The sequence below is a fragment of the Phaethon aethereus genome, assembly GCF_964289735.1.
Source record: "Phaethon aethereus genome assembly, chromosome: 5".
Lineage (NCBI taxonomy): Eukaryota > Metazoa > Chordata > Aves > Phaethontiformes > Phaethontidae > Phaethon > Phaethon aethereus.
In genome coordinates this window covers 37,641,994-37,659,838 of record NC_138579.1, presented here as the reverse complement: position 1 = coordinate 37,659,838, position 17,845 = coordinate 37,641,994, and positions in this window count along the sequence as shown.

Below are 17,845 nucleotides of genomic sequence, written 5' to 3'. Positions count from 1 at the left end.
CAGAATGTGGGTGTGTTTGGTAAAGCTTGCTGCTGGTTCCCCGCACCGGTGACCTCTGTGCAAGGGAGGCAGGTATTAGACTAACGGCTTCCCTGCCCTGTGTGTTAGTCAATGGTAGAGTACAGGAGTGTCATTTTGGCTGCTACTTAAAAATGATGTCTGGGATTGATGACTCTAAACATACTTTGGGTATCTTCCAGAGCAGAGATGCTCAATTCCTCCACAAAGAAAGTTCTTTTTAGCAATGAAAACATTCAAGTAGCTTGTATCCATCAGGTTACTTGTTTTCTGCATGGGTTACTGTTTATTTCCTTGCACCCTGTGTGAGAAAAATTACAAAGAAATCTGATCTCTTCAATCTTTCCGTTGGGCACCAGTTGCTCTCTCACATGAAGTTGTTCTTTGTCATTGCCATCAATAGACAAAATAATTTCAGTAGAATAGTCTTAAAATTAAACCTTCCTGGGGTTGCTGGTGGCTATTAGTTTCTGCCACTTTTTGCTTCCAATTCAGTGTTCGCAGTGCCCGTGAGCCAGCATGAAGCCAAAAACCACGGCATATGACACAAGCATCATTCTTCTACAGTGCTAATGTATATGTTTTTATTAGCTTTATGATGGGTGTTTATTTTGTTTTGTTTTTCTTTTCTCTTACTATAATGTGGTTGGTCAGGAAGGCTTAGGTCCCAGGCATCTGATAGTTTTGCTTCAGGATTTGACAGGGAAATTAATTAGCAACTAGTCTGACATGTACACTGTACAAGCGGTCTGTCCATTACTCTCGTATGTAATGTTTGGGGGCTGCTGTAAGCACATACTGACTAGCAGCAGTAATATTGCTTCAAGGGAGATCTTCTAACAGTTCCCAGTTTGTATGCACTCAGAAGTTTGTCCATATGACTGACCCCATTGGACCAGCACAGGGAAATTACCCTACCAAAATGAAGTAGCCTTAAATATCGATGGCTACTTCTCTGTAGCTATGAATATCGTCAGTTCCAAACCGAGTTACAACTAGGGTAAAACACAAACAGAAAAGCAATACAGACTTTTTCTTCAGACCACTTCTGTATTGCCACTGCACCTTGTTGTAGGTCTCAGATGATACAACCAGCATGAGGAAGAGCTGTCCAGAGAATTGCTCTTCAGTCCTGTTACAAACGTCGGCTTCAGGAGTTGAGGAATTCTTCTGCTCTTGGTCCACTCTGAAAAATAAGCATTACTGTATGGGAAGAGTAGTTTACTTGCACATACGCTTTCTTCCTCCACCCCTCTCTACATGTCCTTCTCTAATTCATGCTTTCTCTGGTATTTGTATAATCTCATCATTGCACTGTAGTGTCTGGTAACAATTTGCTGAACACAGTTAAATTTGGACATTCTCCCTCTCTCCCAGACCCATTCTCTTGATTTGCATCCTGCTCTACTGTGGCAAAATGTGCTTTAGCTCCCTGAAAGAGGTCCACAAGCCTTTTTCACTTTCATATAGTCACAGTCACTCTCTTTCAACATAAGGAGAGTTTATGTGAGAAAAGCTTTTTTTTTCTCCTCTTACGTTATTTTTCTAGCTAGAGCTAGAGTAATATGTTTGTCCATGATTGTTAATAATTCATATAAATGAATCTCAAGTAATATTTTGGGGGGTGGGTTTTATGGAGAGGGAGGGTGGGAGGTTTTTTAAGAGGGGGGATTGTTTTTGATTTTGTATTGTTTCTTTAAGCATGTGCACTACAGAGTTGCCCAGAGGGATACAAGTGATAGCTGTTGCTGACTATGCTGCAGCAGTATGGGAAGCCACTCTCTGCCCATGTTGACAGAGATGAAGCTTTCCATACCTTGCTTTGCACAGTCTGCTCGGAGTAAATGCTGGTCATTGGAGAACGAGGATTTAAATGGGGGGAAAGCCTGAGCGGTAGTGCAAGCACAGACTGAATTGGGGACCCCTGAGAGGCTGGATGTTAAGGAGAAGACTCTGAAATCAGAAGCTCTTAAGAGGCAGGAGTGGAAGGAGGCTCAGGAAGCAATGCAGCAGTGCTGCCTGCCTGCACAGCATGCTCTGGGATCTGATGCTTGCATTTTCCCACTGATTGCCAGGACCCCTTTATCAGGAACAGTCAAAGCTACACCATAACAGCCCTGCAAACTATGAAAAATTCAGCAAGTGCACCTGACCCTTAAAAACCATCGTGAGCTTTCCCCTTCCCCTCTGCCTTGGCTTGACTGCCAAACAGGCCAAAAAGGCCTGTTATCTGGATGTTTAAGCTGGAAAGATAGGTCTGGTACTGGCGCTTTCTGGTGTTGTGGCCCAACCAGTTTATCTAGGATAAGACTTAACATGGAGAAACGAGTATCTGAAACCGTTCCTCAGTCAGGCTGGCTGCCTCAGTAGAGTCATCTGGCTGAGGGAAAGACACATCTTTGCCAGTCCGTATTTCCCACTATAACAACAGACTTATCAAAATTGGTCATGCCAGGGTCTCAAGTTAAAATCTCATTGAACAACAATACTTCATTGGAGACATAGAGCTAATGCTAGACAAAGGCCAACTTCCTGCAATATGTGTGTTGGTCACTGGTGCCAGAGATTTACAACCACTGATAATATATTTTAATTATATTCCCTATCTGCATATCTTGGAGAAAGGAAATATGCTCTGTCAACCCGAAAGTCTTTATTTTGCTTCATGTAGATTTGGAGAGGCAGGCTGGTTATTCACTTAGGGAAAACCAGCTACTTCAGTCTCACCTACTTGAGGAAATAGTGGGAAGATTTCACACGTTTATCAACAAATACACAGATGCACAGCACCCATGTATTTGTCACCCATTCCGTGTTAGTAAGGCCCCTTCGAGCATGCACTGAGGAGATCTGCCCCGCAGAGTAGCTGTTGCAGTGTGGCCACAGACGTACGTCAGTTGTTTGGGGAAACAGTTCCAAGTAACATGGTTTGAGTCCTATTGGTGAGGGAGTATGCCTGGGTTTTTAGATACCAGTTTGTCTTGGTGAATGGAATGGGACACTGTTTCCCTCTGTGTTGTAAAACTACAGTCGTAACAATTTAGAAAGAACAGTCGGATCTTTCTCCTAAAACAAATTCCTATTTTTAATGAGCAGTTCTTAAGAAGATATCTTGAGCTGCTGCTGATGGTACCAGCAGCCTTGAAATACCTTGCTTGCCTTCCCCAGATCTCCATGACGGCTTCAGACCTCAGCTCTCCTTCCTTGGGGGATGGAGTTCTTCCTACCCTTTCCTAACTTCCTACCCTTTTGAATATCTTGTAACCTGCCCATCTCTGGATCCAGCAAGCCTGGTGCTAGTAGGGAATAGTTAGTTTTACTTTTGTTTCCTGCAGTTCTTGAAAGCTGAGCCAGTAATCACAAAGTGACTGCCCAGGGATAGCTGCAAACTGCCGTTAAGTAGGATACAACAAAAGCAGGGGAGAGGATGAATTCGCATGGAAAGGCTTGTGGTTGGATTTGCGTGTGGGACTGCAGCCTTCTCCCAAGGTGCTGATAATCCCTGGTAGCACTGAATTCCTGCATAATTGATCACATATCTCAGTTTAAATAGCTGGTTGTTACTAAATGTTTGTTGGCTAAACTCTTGTTAGAGGAGCCCTGAAAGAAACTTCCTTATCAGCCTTTGCTTTGGAGCTGTGTATCAACAAGGGAATAGAGGAAAGGAACCCGGTTCTTCCTGATGTAGAAAGGGTGATTGCAAAGACATCTTTCTTTCTACTGGCTGTTTACTTTGTCCCCTCAACTCTGGATTAAAGGTATAGGCGACGTGTGCATGTGAGGTTACTACAGTCCTGAAGTTGCTCCATAGCAGTCACTGGAGCTGTACCCAAGGCTGAACTTCAGTCAGCGTGGGGCTTGGCACTCTTCTGGGAAACTGCAGATTCTGCCCATTAGTAGACTAGGGAGAAGGGTTGGGTTTTTTTAAGAAAAAGCAAAATTACTTGAGGCAGTTGTTGCAATGTGACTCCATCAACTCTACAGTGAATTCCACCCTTCCACTGCTGGTCCTGACCCATATCTCTGCTGAAGCTGTGGGAATGGTGAGACTGTTACATGCTGAATGGTGTGCTGTTGAGGGTATTTTTAAAGGGAAAAATAGAGAAAGCACTCAGCATATGTGCTAGGATCAAATGAGAATGCAGATATGTGGAGGTCTTGCCTTGTTTTACCAGCAATATTTACTGCGGGATTATAAGTAAAAGGATGGCAGAATGCCCGTTCATATTCATGGGAGCTCTGCACACGGACCAAGCACTATCGAGTATTAGTATAATCTGACAACAAAGGTTTTTAATAATGTCCTTCAAAAGAGCCTGTCTTTCAAACTGGCATTTGTGATCATTTGCAAAAATGCCTACCTGTTGCCTTTGATTGTTTTAGCAAGAAGAAATACCTCAAGGAATTGATAAAAGATCCTAGGACAATCTTTTACAGTTCCTAAAGACTTCAGTGGTCTCTGTTTCTTTGGTTTGCATGTGTTCACGCAGGTGTTACACAGCTCAGTTCTTCTCCACCAGGAAAAGCAGAAAAGACCAAACACATCAAATGCACTGGAATGTAATTGTGTGTGTGCGCGAGCGTGTGCGTGTGTGTGTGTGTTCTTAAACTGAATGCAGTCTGACATGCCCTACCCCTTCTTTCTTCCACGTGCCTCACCTTCCCCCTTAGCCACAGAAAGGAGGGTCTCTTCCTGCGAATCCCATGCTGGAAGTTGGTTTCTGGGAAGCGAAACCTAATGTCTGTGGGCTGTTTTTTGAAGCCATGTTTCAGTTCTGTCTTCAGACTCTTTGCTGCCTTTGGGGAACGGAGGGGTGGGAAGGGTAGATTCTTAAACTGTTTTTAAAATCTATTATGGAAATTTTGCATGTATAAAGTTATTCTTAAATCTAAAGGAGTCTCCCCGATTTGTGGACACAGCTCCAGGAGAGCATCGTCATGGATTCCTCAGCTCCGGTTTTGATCAGACTATTCTGAAAGGAAAATTTGATGACAAAAGGGGGAAGGACTGGTGTGATGGAAAGACAACATTGTCAGTATCTCCTTAAAATATGTCAGTTGTTAGGCTTCTAAAAGGGAAATTTCAAAACAGCCCAAGGGATTTGTATGTCTGTTTCCACTGGGTGCATTTGAAAATCCTGTCACTTAATTTGAGTTTGGGTATCTAGACTGTTGGTTTTTTTGGTAAAACTAATCATGTATCTCTTCTACTGTTTTCTTCAATGGTATGTAGTACAGTCTCCCATTTTTCTAGGTAAAGTTCACTGATGAGAGTACTGTGAAATACGGATTCATTTTTTTTCCCTCCTCTTCCTGCATGACTTTTCTACTTTGGTGGGATACTTTTTTTTTTTTTTTCTTTTTTAAAACTTCAGAGTCCTTCATCTGGAAAACAAAAAGGGTAAGGTGAGCTAGAATTTGCAATGTACTTCATAAACTTTCCCTCAATGGAGGGTTTCCCCATGAGTTCTGATATTCACCAGAATATGATACTGTCCTGCTGCAGAAGTAAACCCGATGCTCTCCTGTGAGATTTCTGTCTGGATTAGTCCTGAAGTGCACACACCTTCTTTGCCATGGACTGAGACCCAGTGAGAATGTAGCATTTTGTTTATCCTGGTTGTGTGCCTCCAGGACTCCTGCCTGTACCAATGGTGACTGGGCAGAGCTCCTTTTTTTTGTATCTGTGCAGTATATTTGCTTTGTGCTTTCTTTCTTTGGTGCTTTTTAATACTTTAATACTTGGATTTTTTTTTTCTAATAACTGGTACAATTTTTAATAAAATTGTTAAATTCTTTGTCTGTGTTCTTTGTTTTATTTTTTAAGGGATGGAGGGCATTTACACAGCTGGCCCGTTCTGGAGTTAATGATACAATTTGGGTTGTTCAACTTTGAAAATATCTGGTAGATCCCTTTATGTGCACCCTAGTTCCAAGCCCCGCAACAAAGACAAGGTTTTCTTTCCAGATTGGACTGCTCTCCTTGGGCATAATTTAATTTATGAAATAGTCTTTCAGGGAGGTACATTCCCACGCTTGGATAGAGACCTGCTGCTACTTGGAGCTGCAGAGTTAACTTGCTGCTTCAAATCAGGAAGATCTCTTAAGACATACGTGGGATGCATCCTTCAAAATGTGACCTTTCATTGATGGCTGCTTACCTGCTGCCTACGTAAGTGCATTCAAAGGCACTCAGGCCTTCAGAGTAAGGACTCATTGCTTGGTAATCCTACTAAGGAAGTAGAGTTCTCACTGCTCTTCTGACGTAAAGGCAGCAGAGGAAGGTGGCCGTGGCTTTGAGAGAGCTTGTAAAGTGGTAATGACTCCCTCAAACACAGACATGAGAATGTCTTGGCCATCCCAGGCAACAGCAAGACACGTGCCTTGGTAATCATCAGACCTGTCCTTAAGTTTTACTCTGTTCCTACAGGGAAAAGCTACCTCCATTAAGTAACGGTAGTTAACCTGGGTGATGCAGAAATGCTGATGTGTGTATCGCAAATTATTTATAATATAGCTGGTCAAATTCCTTCAACCACATTCCTCCTCCCGTGCGATGCTGCTGGTACAGTGTTCATGGGAGGCTTTAGAGAACGTAGTTAACAATCCTGCCCGATGTTAAGTTGCCTAGGCTGGTGTGTGCGTGTTACAAAAGGGCCTTTCATTCCAAGAACACATGATGTGTGTGGTATGAAAAGCCACATGTGCATCTAAGACCACAGGGGGAAAAATACAGTTTTTCTTTTCATTGTATTAGATCTAGTGAGAAGTGTGTCCCCTGGCCAGCCTCATGTGACCGTGAAAGAGCCTGTTGTAACACACTGATACAAGGGGACAGAAGTGAGATTGACTTAGATGGGAGGGTTGGCTCTGAATTTCCTCATTCTCATGTGGTTAAATTCTCACCATTAATTAAAATCTTGCTCTTAAAAGCTTTAATAATTCTTGTATCAAAGAGAAGAGTGGCTTTTAAAAATGAATGATTTGTAATGCTACCCCAGAAGCATTTGCCAAAGCAGCAGGATGCATCGCACCTTGCTCACAGCAAAGGCAAATGCACAGAGGTATGGACGGCCTCTCTTCCTCTGAGATCTCCTGGAATAATCTTGGCTCTTTGGTTTGGCTCTGTCATGACCCGCTGTCTGTCATCGGCTGTGGCAAAGTAGGCTCAGGATGCGTGGAAACATTGCCAGGGTTAGGCATCAGAACCAAACACTAAAGGTTGGTACATTCCTATTACAACAGACATTAATACACACATTTTTTTCATAGTTTGAAAGAAACCGGATATCCTAGAAAATGCACTACAGAAAAGCTTTCTTCTTAAAATACTAGTCCTGCATACTAACAGGGCACTTTCAATTTATTTCCACCCATGGCCCCTTTCATGGCAATCACAACATGTCCCTCACTTTCTGTACTATCATGACTAGCACTTTGGGAAAATGAGTTTTGTTATTAACTTCCTAGCGGTATGTTGTAGGGACAAGGTAAAAAGTTTAAGTAGGATTACTGCTTCAAGGAAAAAATGTTTATCAAGAAGTGCTCAGCCTGTCTCGTTAAAAATAATAAAGCACTCTGAGGACAAGAAAGTTCTTCAGTTGCGCAAGCTACTGCACAAAGCACTCTGTTTTCATGGCTCTGGCTGCTGAAGTTTAGAAGCCACTGTAGTATATGGATTGGGGTATATTTTTCAAGCACTCATAACATTGTTTTACGGTGCAGTAAATGTACCGGTCCTTAGCCTCCGTAATGTATATGCAAGCTTGGAAGCAGCTCCACTAACCAGCTTTCTCCTTGTGCTCTCATGCCTGAGTAATTCAGAAATAATTGAGACCTCTTTTGCCCCTCTGTCCCTTTCTATGCATGGAGAGATGTGGTTTGGGAAGGAAAAAGTGTTCTGAAAGCAATTTTTGACTGTTTTGGGAGATTGATGCTAAAATGCAAGAGCTTTGCAATGAAATGCAACGAAGAGTTACTTCATTGTGTGTATCACTGGTTCCTGTTGAAAGGCTTGAACAGAAGGGAACCTGTTTCCAACACGAATCTAAGAAAGAGTGGACGATAATTTCTGGCAGTGAGTTGTCTTCCACCTGACATGATGCGTGGTACCCTAACACACGTACAGAGTCTGACAACAAACCACCAGGCGTGACGCACTGACGTCAGTATTCATACTCCCTTCTATAAGTCCTTTAAATCTTGATTTCTCTTAAATGAATTATGTTCTCTGTAACGTTCATAATGGACTCTTTTCTTTCTCCATTAAAGTCTGTGTCAGCATTCCCCTTCTCTGTGTTTTGCCTCAGGGCTCTTGATGTATACAAAGGCTCCTCTGTTTTCTGCTCTTAGTCACACGCTTTCACTCTTAACCTCAGCGCTATAAACTAAACATCCACCCACTATGGCTGGAGATGACCCTGTTTACGTCTGCTGCTCAAATCACGACAGCAACAGTCATGAAACTGTTTTCATGGAGACAGTTAGCTCTTAATAACAGGACAATGAGGCTTGGCCTCTTATAACACCATGAGTTTTTGCAAAAATTTCAACAGAAATAAATAGCTGGGAAAAGTTAATGGAAACTGTAAAGAAATGGCTTGTTTCAATCATTTTACTTCACCGCCTTTTTAAATTACTGTATATGAGCTGTTGCAGCAATCCACTGTGGCGTTGGGACACGCCAACTCAATCCGAGACAGCAAGGGCACAGGTAGGGGACAGGGGCTTATGTTAATGTTTCAGGGCTCGTCACAGCGATCAGCCTGGACCACGGGTCTCCGCTATGCCAGCAGTGAGTGTGGAAGAGCGGGGTCACCCACACACACCGCTGAGAAATTCCCCTTTTTGATGCCTTTGCTACCAGCCTTACTGCCACGATGGGTCATCAGGGGGCTAGTCGAGAGGGCGGCTCTTCCTAAGTAGTCCACCAGCCCGCAGGAAACAGGGTGAGCAGCGATGGGTTTGGGAACACAAGGGAAAGGGGCAGGAACACTGATAATACACAGCGTGGGACAACTTTTTTTGCAGATGGCTGAAACAGGCTGTCAGGTTTATTTCTGTGCTAGCACAACTGGCCAAAGAGCGTGCCAGGAGCAAGATGCAGCTCTCCATGAGGGGCTGCTGCTCTCCTGGCTGGGTCTCGGCAGGTGCCACTGGAGGAAGAGCAGTCCTGGGGAGGGCGGCTGCTCTGACCCCCCCTCCCTACCCGCGGTCACCTGCTGCACTTCCCCTTCCCTTTCCTCATTTGGCAAGAAGGTGCTGAGATGCTGCTGTTATAAAAAGGATTTCAAATGCCTTCCGATGGGTCTTCCCTGCGACCCTGCCCATCACGTCCAGCGCCGGGGCGGCAGCACTCCCCTTCGTGCGGGGAAGGCCAGGGCTCCGCAGCCGGCAGCCCCCTCGCTCGGTCTCCCCGAGACGACAGGACGGGGTCGCAGAGCTCATTTTGCCTGTCAGTGTGAGCATGCTCCCCATAGAATATTTGCTGGCACGTTCATTAGTCTAATTTTAAATATCCCAAGTGAATGCCTTTCTAGTATTTCCCTTGGGAAACTGCTGTACCTACTAATAAATCTCACTGACAAAAGGTTTTCCCCAATATCCATCCTAACTTCTTTCTCTCTTAATTATATCCCAATACCCTAGTTGTACGTCCTTGTGTCACTTTGCAAGGAAACCTTACCAAAGTCATTTCTATAACTAATGCACCCCAGAGCTCGCTGAACTCCTTGGCAAAAGCTCCTGCTGACTTCAATGTCCTTGCAGACGGCTTTTGGGGAAAGCTGTGCCTTCCCCCTTGGCGCAAGCCTATACCCCTGGGGCCGGCATGGTGCAGCACAGCAAGGCTTGGTTAGTGTCACCACCCAGCCCTTTCACTGCTGCCCTTGACCCCTTCTGCCTGGGGCCACCAAAGGCTTCAGGTAGGGTCTGAAAATGGAAACCATGATGTATTAACCCAGGATATTTTTCAGGCTGTTGGAGGTGCCCAGCACCCCCGCCTGCTGGCACCGGCTGCCCCAGCGGGGCCGGCAGTCTGGGATTCGGGGCCGAGGCTCCAGCAGGGTGGCTTGGTACGTATGTCCTGGGAGCAGCAAACTGGCTCCACCACCCAAGTACCACCGGTCTGGCAGCCACGGCTGCATCCCTGCATGGCAATTTCCCTGCCTGGGCTTACGCTAGTAACAACAACATGACATTCGTTGCTGCGAAGTCAGATGTAGTAAAGCATTTCCCTTCATTTCCTTCCCTGTACGATCGTGAGTCATGGTTCTTGGGAGCAGATGACAGGGGAACCCAAACAGTGCTTCGAGTTGTGCCCAAACATGAGCAAATACTTAATCAATCAGGGATTTATCAGAAAAAGAAATGTTTAATGACGTAAGCTGTTATTTGGAGCTGACATTATGTGGTCCTTACGCCTCCACCTGAACTAGGCACTTTTCCTCCAGGCGGCCTCACCCACAGAAACAAACCCATCCTCACCCCCGCTGCGGTAGTTCGCTTGCCCTTTGGAAAAGAAGAACCAAGGCAGAGCACCTGGCTTTGCACCAGCCGCCCGTGAAGCTGGCCTGGCTGAGTTTCCCTTGCTGGAGGGGGGTTTCCACAGCCCGCAAAGACAGCGGATCTCTCCTTGACGGGGCAGGTGTGGCTTGCAATTGCTACTATCCCACTGTGTTGTGATCTTCAGTTAAAGGTGCTTGCAGTCAGCCAGCCACTTGGGCACTTTGTCAGAGCGGCTACGACAGACGAAGGAGGAAGATGGGCAAGTGAATTACTACTCCCCGTTGTTAAGTTCTCCTGTAACGTAAGGCGCAAAATTAGATCCGGCAAGGGGCACAGGTGTTTACCTGTCCCTTTCGGTACTGAACCCCGCACCCACAGTCTCATCCAGCTGCTGCCTAACCCTGGAAGGGCTTTGCACATTCAAGTTCCCCAAAAGCTTAAAATTCTGCCGGAGGTGCTGAATGTCTCAGGACCAGTCTCATGCCGAAGTCCCGTGTGACCCACTAAGCTGGTGCTTTTCTGCCTCCCTCATTTGAGATATCTGTTGGGGCAGCCCGTTTCAGAGCACACCACCAAAGCAGGGTTCGCAAAAGATGCAGGGGAGGGTGATTCCTTCTCTGCTGTCAGCCTATAACTCACATTTGGGCACTCATCCAAGAGAGTGTCATCGTCTGCTGCCAGACGGGATCCGAGCCTGGTGCTCTCTGCCCCCAGAGTGCCCCGCACATGTGACTGGTCAGGATGGGTTGCTCTGAACTCCTCCTCTTGAAGCTGTAACACTTGGGTATTTTTGGGGTCAGAGAGCAGGGAAAGAGAGTGAACACTACCATCTTAGGGCTAGCAAAAGCACGGCGTGAATGTAAAATCTGCGTCCCTGTTTACAGTCAGTTGGATTTGAGGGTTCAGTCTTTGAACCAGATTGAGGGAGGCATCCTTGTGAGGTAGCCAAAGTCTGGAGAGAAGTGTTTTATTGGAAACTCATCTTCTTTGTGCCTCGGTGTCCCTCCCAGCTGGCTCCCCACTGAGGACACCAGCCTGGGTGGCCTCTGCTCTTAGACAACCACTGCTACTTACATTGCCTGAGGGGCAGCTCAGGTGCCTGGTTCAGGGCAGCGGAACCGATGGAGGGAGCAGCTAGGCACCTAAAAGTTGGGTGCTGTAGAGTTCAAAGCTAGGATGTTAACTTCCTTTTGTCTTTGTGCTTCTACTTACTCATCACTGTGCAAAATAGGGTAGTGCATTTTTTTAATCTCGGAATAGGCACAGTTCTATAATGGGACATTACTTCTGTGCATTACACTTCTTCTTTGTCTGCGATAAGATATGGTTTCTAATGTCTCATTTTTTTAGAGTTGGTACTTGTCCAGAGCACTTCTTCATCTTGCCAACTAGTGATTAATTGGCTGTACTGAAAGGTTCAACACTTTTCTGTACGTTTACCAGAGGAGGTAGAGGAATGCGTGCTCTATATAGAGTAAAAGCACGCCCTAAGTGGGTTTTAAAATGGGTGATCACTTGCTCAGTTTAGAACCTGTGCCCTTAAAAACACATAAGGAAAGGTGCCCTACCTTTTTTTTTTAAACTTAACGATGAGTGGGAATCTCAGTGGGAAGTTCGGAGACTTCTGTTTATCTTCAGGTAAACACAGTACAGACAGCTCAAGCACAAACGTCCTTGTGCTACTCCAGTGCTGTCAGCTGTCATAAAGAATGTGGCTTTTGTCCCTCACTGCAGGAATTTCCATGATGATGATACAATTTTTACCTCCTGACAGTTCAGGGGGAAAAAAATATTAAAAGATGTAGGCCTAGGCAGAGCCTTGTCAGCAGCAGTTTCAGTTACGGTACCTATGCTGACCGAGAGGTCCTGCAGCATGCTGAGCCCTGTATTAAGGCTTTGGAGGGTTAACAGTCCACTTCACAGCTAGGAGACTCGAGAGCACTTTGAGCAAAGCTTGGAACGGGACCCAGCTCTCTAATTCACAGAACTACGTCTCAGCTACTTGCTACATAGCCTTTTAAAAGGAAATCCCAAATTAGGACCTTCTACAATCCATGTTGTCACCCTTCTGCAAGAGAACTTCGTGAAGCAATTTGACCTTGTTCCTACTTCTGCGTTAGCATCTGATTCGTTAGTCCTAAGGTTGGAAATTCATGCTCTTGCAACCAGACATCCATGGTTCATGTCTTGCAGATGACCCAAACATGGGTGTGTTTCAGCTGGCCATGATGCTTGTAACCACTAGACCACAATCTGCTTCCAGAGCCAAGAATAGCAGGAAGATTTCTGATGTTCGATTTTCAACAAAGCTGTCTCACTTGCAAGACATTTTGGAGTGTTGGCAATGTTAGCAAACTGACAGGGACACTAGGAGTGGGCAGGTAGAATTGGAAATGGAAAGGCAGGACAAAAAAGAAAAAGGATTTTAAAAAGCATTTTATAGTCTTGTTTTTTAGTGTAGTTTTTGCTTGTGGTTTTTCTTGAGTGACTCACAATTTTTAAATTTGTGGTAGGTTATAGTGTTGCCAAACCTAATATATCTTATCCTTCATCTAATCCTCTCTCCAAAGTTTTCATGCTTATTCAGACCTTGATTTGTCTTTTGGGATGGCTTCTAAGGATACCAACCAGTAGCAGATGTGATAGGATTTTTTTTTTTTTTTAATTGTGGACATCTCCTGAAAGAATTGCACCAAAATAACAAAACAGCAACAGCTTTTGGGGGCTACAAAACACTCTCCAGACAGTCACTACTTTCGGCTATTGCCAGCCTAATTTGATTTGAACAGGGAACTGATAAAGAAATGCTGTCAAGCCCAGGCAAGTTATGTTTCTGCTTCTCCATCTGAATCACTTCTTGACTGCTTGTTGAATGCTTGAGAGCAAGCTGGGTGCCTTCCAAAACAAAGCAAAGATAGCCTTCCTGTCCCAGAGAGGTTACAGTGCAGACAGAGACTACCCAGCGTGTAATGGCAATCTTCCGTGCGTACGGGAAGCGACGGAGGCAGTTGATCATATGGATCGTGTCGGCAGGACCTAAAGACAGATGTGAGGCCACGTTAGTTGCTTGTCTGCGTTATTGGGCTGTCGGAGTTTCCTGGCGCACGGCCCTGGTGCCCCCAGGCCAGGGGAGGCGAGTCTTGCAGGATGCGCTGCCCGGCGCTGGGGCCAGCCCGGTGGCCTCGCTGCCTGCGCTCCCTGCCTGCCCTCCTGCAGGCCATGTGGGGCAGGGAAGAGCATACAGGTCCTTTGCACGCACTGCTTGCCCCAAGGGTGAGGGGCAGGGATTAGGCAGCCCGGGCCGCGGTTGAATCAAGACTACCTTGGAGAGTAGGTACGACGGGGAGGAACCTGGGAGTGCTTTAGGTCAGGGGCAGGAGGGACACAGCCCAGAACAGGTCACTGAGCCAAGACATGTCCCGCTGGTTGCACTATGCACATACGCAGTCTTTTAAACCAAGCTTAGTAAAAGGATTTGCATGGATATCCCACATGATCCAACTGACCAAGGCTTAGTTACCAAGCTTTTCAACGGGAAAGGAGGCTTCTGGATCAGAAATTATAACATTTCAGCATACATAAATTACAGGTTCATCTCTCTACGTACTGACAGTTATAAACAGCCCTTTCTTGGACCTAGGTCAGATGTATGGCTTTGACCATAATTACATTCTTTGTAGATAACTTATTTTTGGTTTGGGTACCAGAGGTTTTGTAACGGACCTGGCCTTTGCGTTCCTGTTTGTGTCTCCCGCTCCCTTTTTCTGCCATGACGGCCACCTCCAGCCGCCAGCTGCACCTGGGTGCTCAGGACAAGGGGCATGCAGCCTGGGTCACCAGCAAGGGGAGGGAAGCTCCGCAGGGAAGAGCTCGGAGCTTTGAGCAGGACCCATGACGGCAGCCTAGTGAGAAGCCCTGGTGTGGTGGTGTGCGGTGAAGGGGACTTTGCCCTGCCTGCCTGCCTGCCCGCCTGCCTGCCTGCCAGAGGAGGAAGCAGTGTTCTTTATCACTCTTGTTTCCTTCTGTCCTGCAGTCAGGTTTTCTGCTTGTTTTTCATTGTGCCCTTCATGTGTTTTCCATCCCTCCAGAAATCACTGGCTTTGTTTAAAATAGACCCAGAGTGGCTGCCAAGACTTTATCCAGAGAGAGAGAGAAAAACACACAGACGCCAAGTTCCTATAGAGTTATCAAAAGCTTTCACTCCCCATCAAGATCTCTGAATATACCAGAAACCTGGTCTTCTCAGGGAGAGCTCTGCATGGCTTTTCCTGCAAGAGCCACCAAAGCATTTCTGCGCAGGGGAGTGCACCTCAGCTCCCAGTGGTGTCTCCTGAGACCTGCTCGTAAGTGCCCTCACAAGACTCTTACGTACTGGGATTTTGGTCTTTCTTTGCAATGCATTGAATATATACAGAAAAATCATTAAGTTAGAAGAAAATGGCTTAAGGATGTTTGACTCAGAAAACTTTATAAAGGTACTACGCTCATAAAGTAATAGATTCAATCAGAGCACAGGTTGGTGTTGTAGGCTGTAGCCAAGGAGGATTCACCTTGGGGGGCTTTGCTGGGTATGTTTGCCTTCTCTTCATGCTTTACTACCTTTTTCTAACCCAACCCCAAAGGGATTTCCTGCTTTGTCTCTGAAAGGGGATGCTATTGCTATGTAATTCCTGGCTTGGAGCTCAGCATCTCCTCTCTGCAACAGTTCAAGTCAGCAAGATGGCAAGTATACGTACAATTGAAAACAGAATCAGTTCTTTCATCACCAGAGCAAAAGATACTAAAATGGAGACAAAAACGAATGTCCTTTGCTTTTAGGTAGAGCAGTTTGATTTAGCTCTGGCTTTTGGACCTGTTTCCTCATACTTCTTGATCAGAAAGCCTTACTGAAAATCCTTCAGATGGCTGGTGGGGAGAGACTTTCCTAAGAGAAGCAGCTCTTCCGGACAGAAAGTAAGCAAGCCTGGAGCAGGCCCTATGAGCTCCGCTCCTCCCACCAGGTCTGAAAACGCAACAACTGAAAGGCAGCAGCTCCGAAGTTTCAGTTGCTAGAACAAGCTGTGATGTACATCTCAAAGATGCCAGGAGCAAAGGGGTGCTCCTGGTACGCTTTGGTTTCAAAGGGGCAGCAAGGTCTCATTTTGCCTCTGGCACTCTGCAGTCTCTTGCCACCTGCTCTTTCTTGTACTGAGGTCTCTGCATTTACACCTTGGTCATTGCCTGCTTCTTATTTTTCCCAGGCACTCTGGATGGTCCTGGGAAACCAGTCTTTCAGTTCATCTTGGTTGCTTGCTCAGCCAGTTCCAGTTCTTCTGCCTTTCTGTGCCCCAAGTCTGAGTTTTCCTGGCGTTGCCTCAGTGATGAAAGTGGCACCTTTCTCAGCGGGACCTCGCAGTGGGGCATCAGGGAGGGAAAGCTGCCTTCTCTGAAGGAAGTGTGTGGTGGATACCAGACTTTTCTAATGTTAAAGGAGGAGGAGAGTTACAAATTTAGATGAAGTGTAAGAAAAATTATCTCCTGTTTCTCCTCCTGTTGCTTGTCTCCCTGCTCCCCTTCAAAGGTGTCCTCTGCTCTCAGCTCTGTCACAGGTAATCTTGGTTTGATGCAGGTGGTTTTGTTATGCTCCTCCTCTTACTTTTCCTGGGAAAATAACATTGTCTTGCTACTATTTTTCCCTGCACGCTGAAGGAGATTGATATAAGCAAGGACTTCTTCTTTTACAAGTCCTGGCTGTAGATTACATCAGTGAAGGCAGCACAGGTCTTCTCTGAGGCCTGAGGGAGCTGGATGCCAAGGTCCTTCCCAGCTCCGCCACCAGCACGGGCATGGGGTTTTCAGGGAAATGGGAGTGTCCCCGACTACGCCTCCCTTGTATGTGTGTGTATCCTTACTGTGATTAAGTCTGCAATTATGGTAAGCACATGGAGAACTCAATGCACAAAGTATGAACCCGTTGTTTTGAAAGTCTGGGCAGTAACATCTTGATGACTCACTTTATCTCTGTAAATAATCGCTGAAAAATGCTTATTTCTTCATAGTATTGTGAAGATTCAGAATACTTCAGAAAGTGTTTTGGGGGAAATTGCTGCTCCTGGCACTACTATAAATTAAATCTTGGGTCATTCACCTCATTCACGGTGTTAACGCTCCGTAAGAAAGGAGTGCTACTTTCATTGCTTTTTTCCTAATACTGTTTTTCTGCCATTTCCTGCATAAGCAGGGACTACTCATGTAGCCTCAACAAAATCCTGAGTCGCAAAACATCTTTCTGTCTAACCTGGTGCACTGACAACCTAATTCAGCACTGAGCTGGTGGTGATCGGTTGTCCCAGGAAGCTCAGCATCCATTGCAGGAATGTCGATGAGACACACGCACGCTCTTATATTGGGAAGAGGGGAAGAAAGTAAAGAGACAGAGTAACACTGTGCTGTGAAAAACAGAGTGAGGCGTAAGAGGGAAGAGATGCAGCACCCTGAGGAACCAGCAAGAACACAGCACAAGTCAAGCCTTTGCACAGCAAAGAGAAATTTATAAAAGGCGTCAGACCAGGGTGCTGCTTCTTTAGTTCTTTTTGAAGAGTTCTGAAAATGAAGTGAATTAATAGTTTCCAAACCTGGCAGGTAAATTTTCAGCAAGCAGAAACATGAGAATAGAGAGGGTGATAAAGCAATATTAAAAAAGAAGATTGCAGACTGGAAATTGGGCTCAGCGCAAAATCTTTTTTCTTCTTTCCTTTTTTTTTTTTTTAGTTACTGTAACTATAAGCAAGAAACACGTGCCAGAGGAAATGAGAATTTAAGAAAATATAGACAGCTTGGCAGGGCCACAAAATGAAAGCTTTCAGGAAAGAAAATTTAGAGAACAGAAGGAAATATTACTTGGAGAAATGATAGCAGCATAGAAACATCAACTTCTCAAAGAAATAATCTTGCACCCAACTTTTTAATATCAAAGTTCTTTACTCCATGAAGATGATAAGTTTTGTCACATTGATCCTGGGGGGGTGGGGGGGAACCATGTGCAGGCTTTTTTTTAACCTGTTGGGAGAAAAAATGCATACACAAAGGCAGGGGAAAAGGAAACCAATTCCAGCAATTGAATAGTTAAGCTGCTGGAATAGTTACCAGACACTGTTTCTGTAGGAATGATGAAGCTGAGATTTAGAAGACGTTGAAAGAATTGCGATTCTGAATGGCCAAATACACATTAGTGCCCCCACCTTGACACAAATAAACCACAGCTGCCTGGACAGCATAATTCCCTTTTGGCTTGAAACTGTATATGTTATTTAGAAGGCTCTTTGAGAATAGAAGTAGCCCA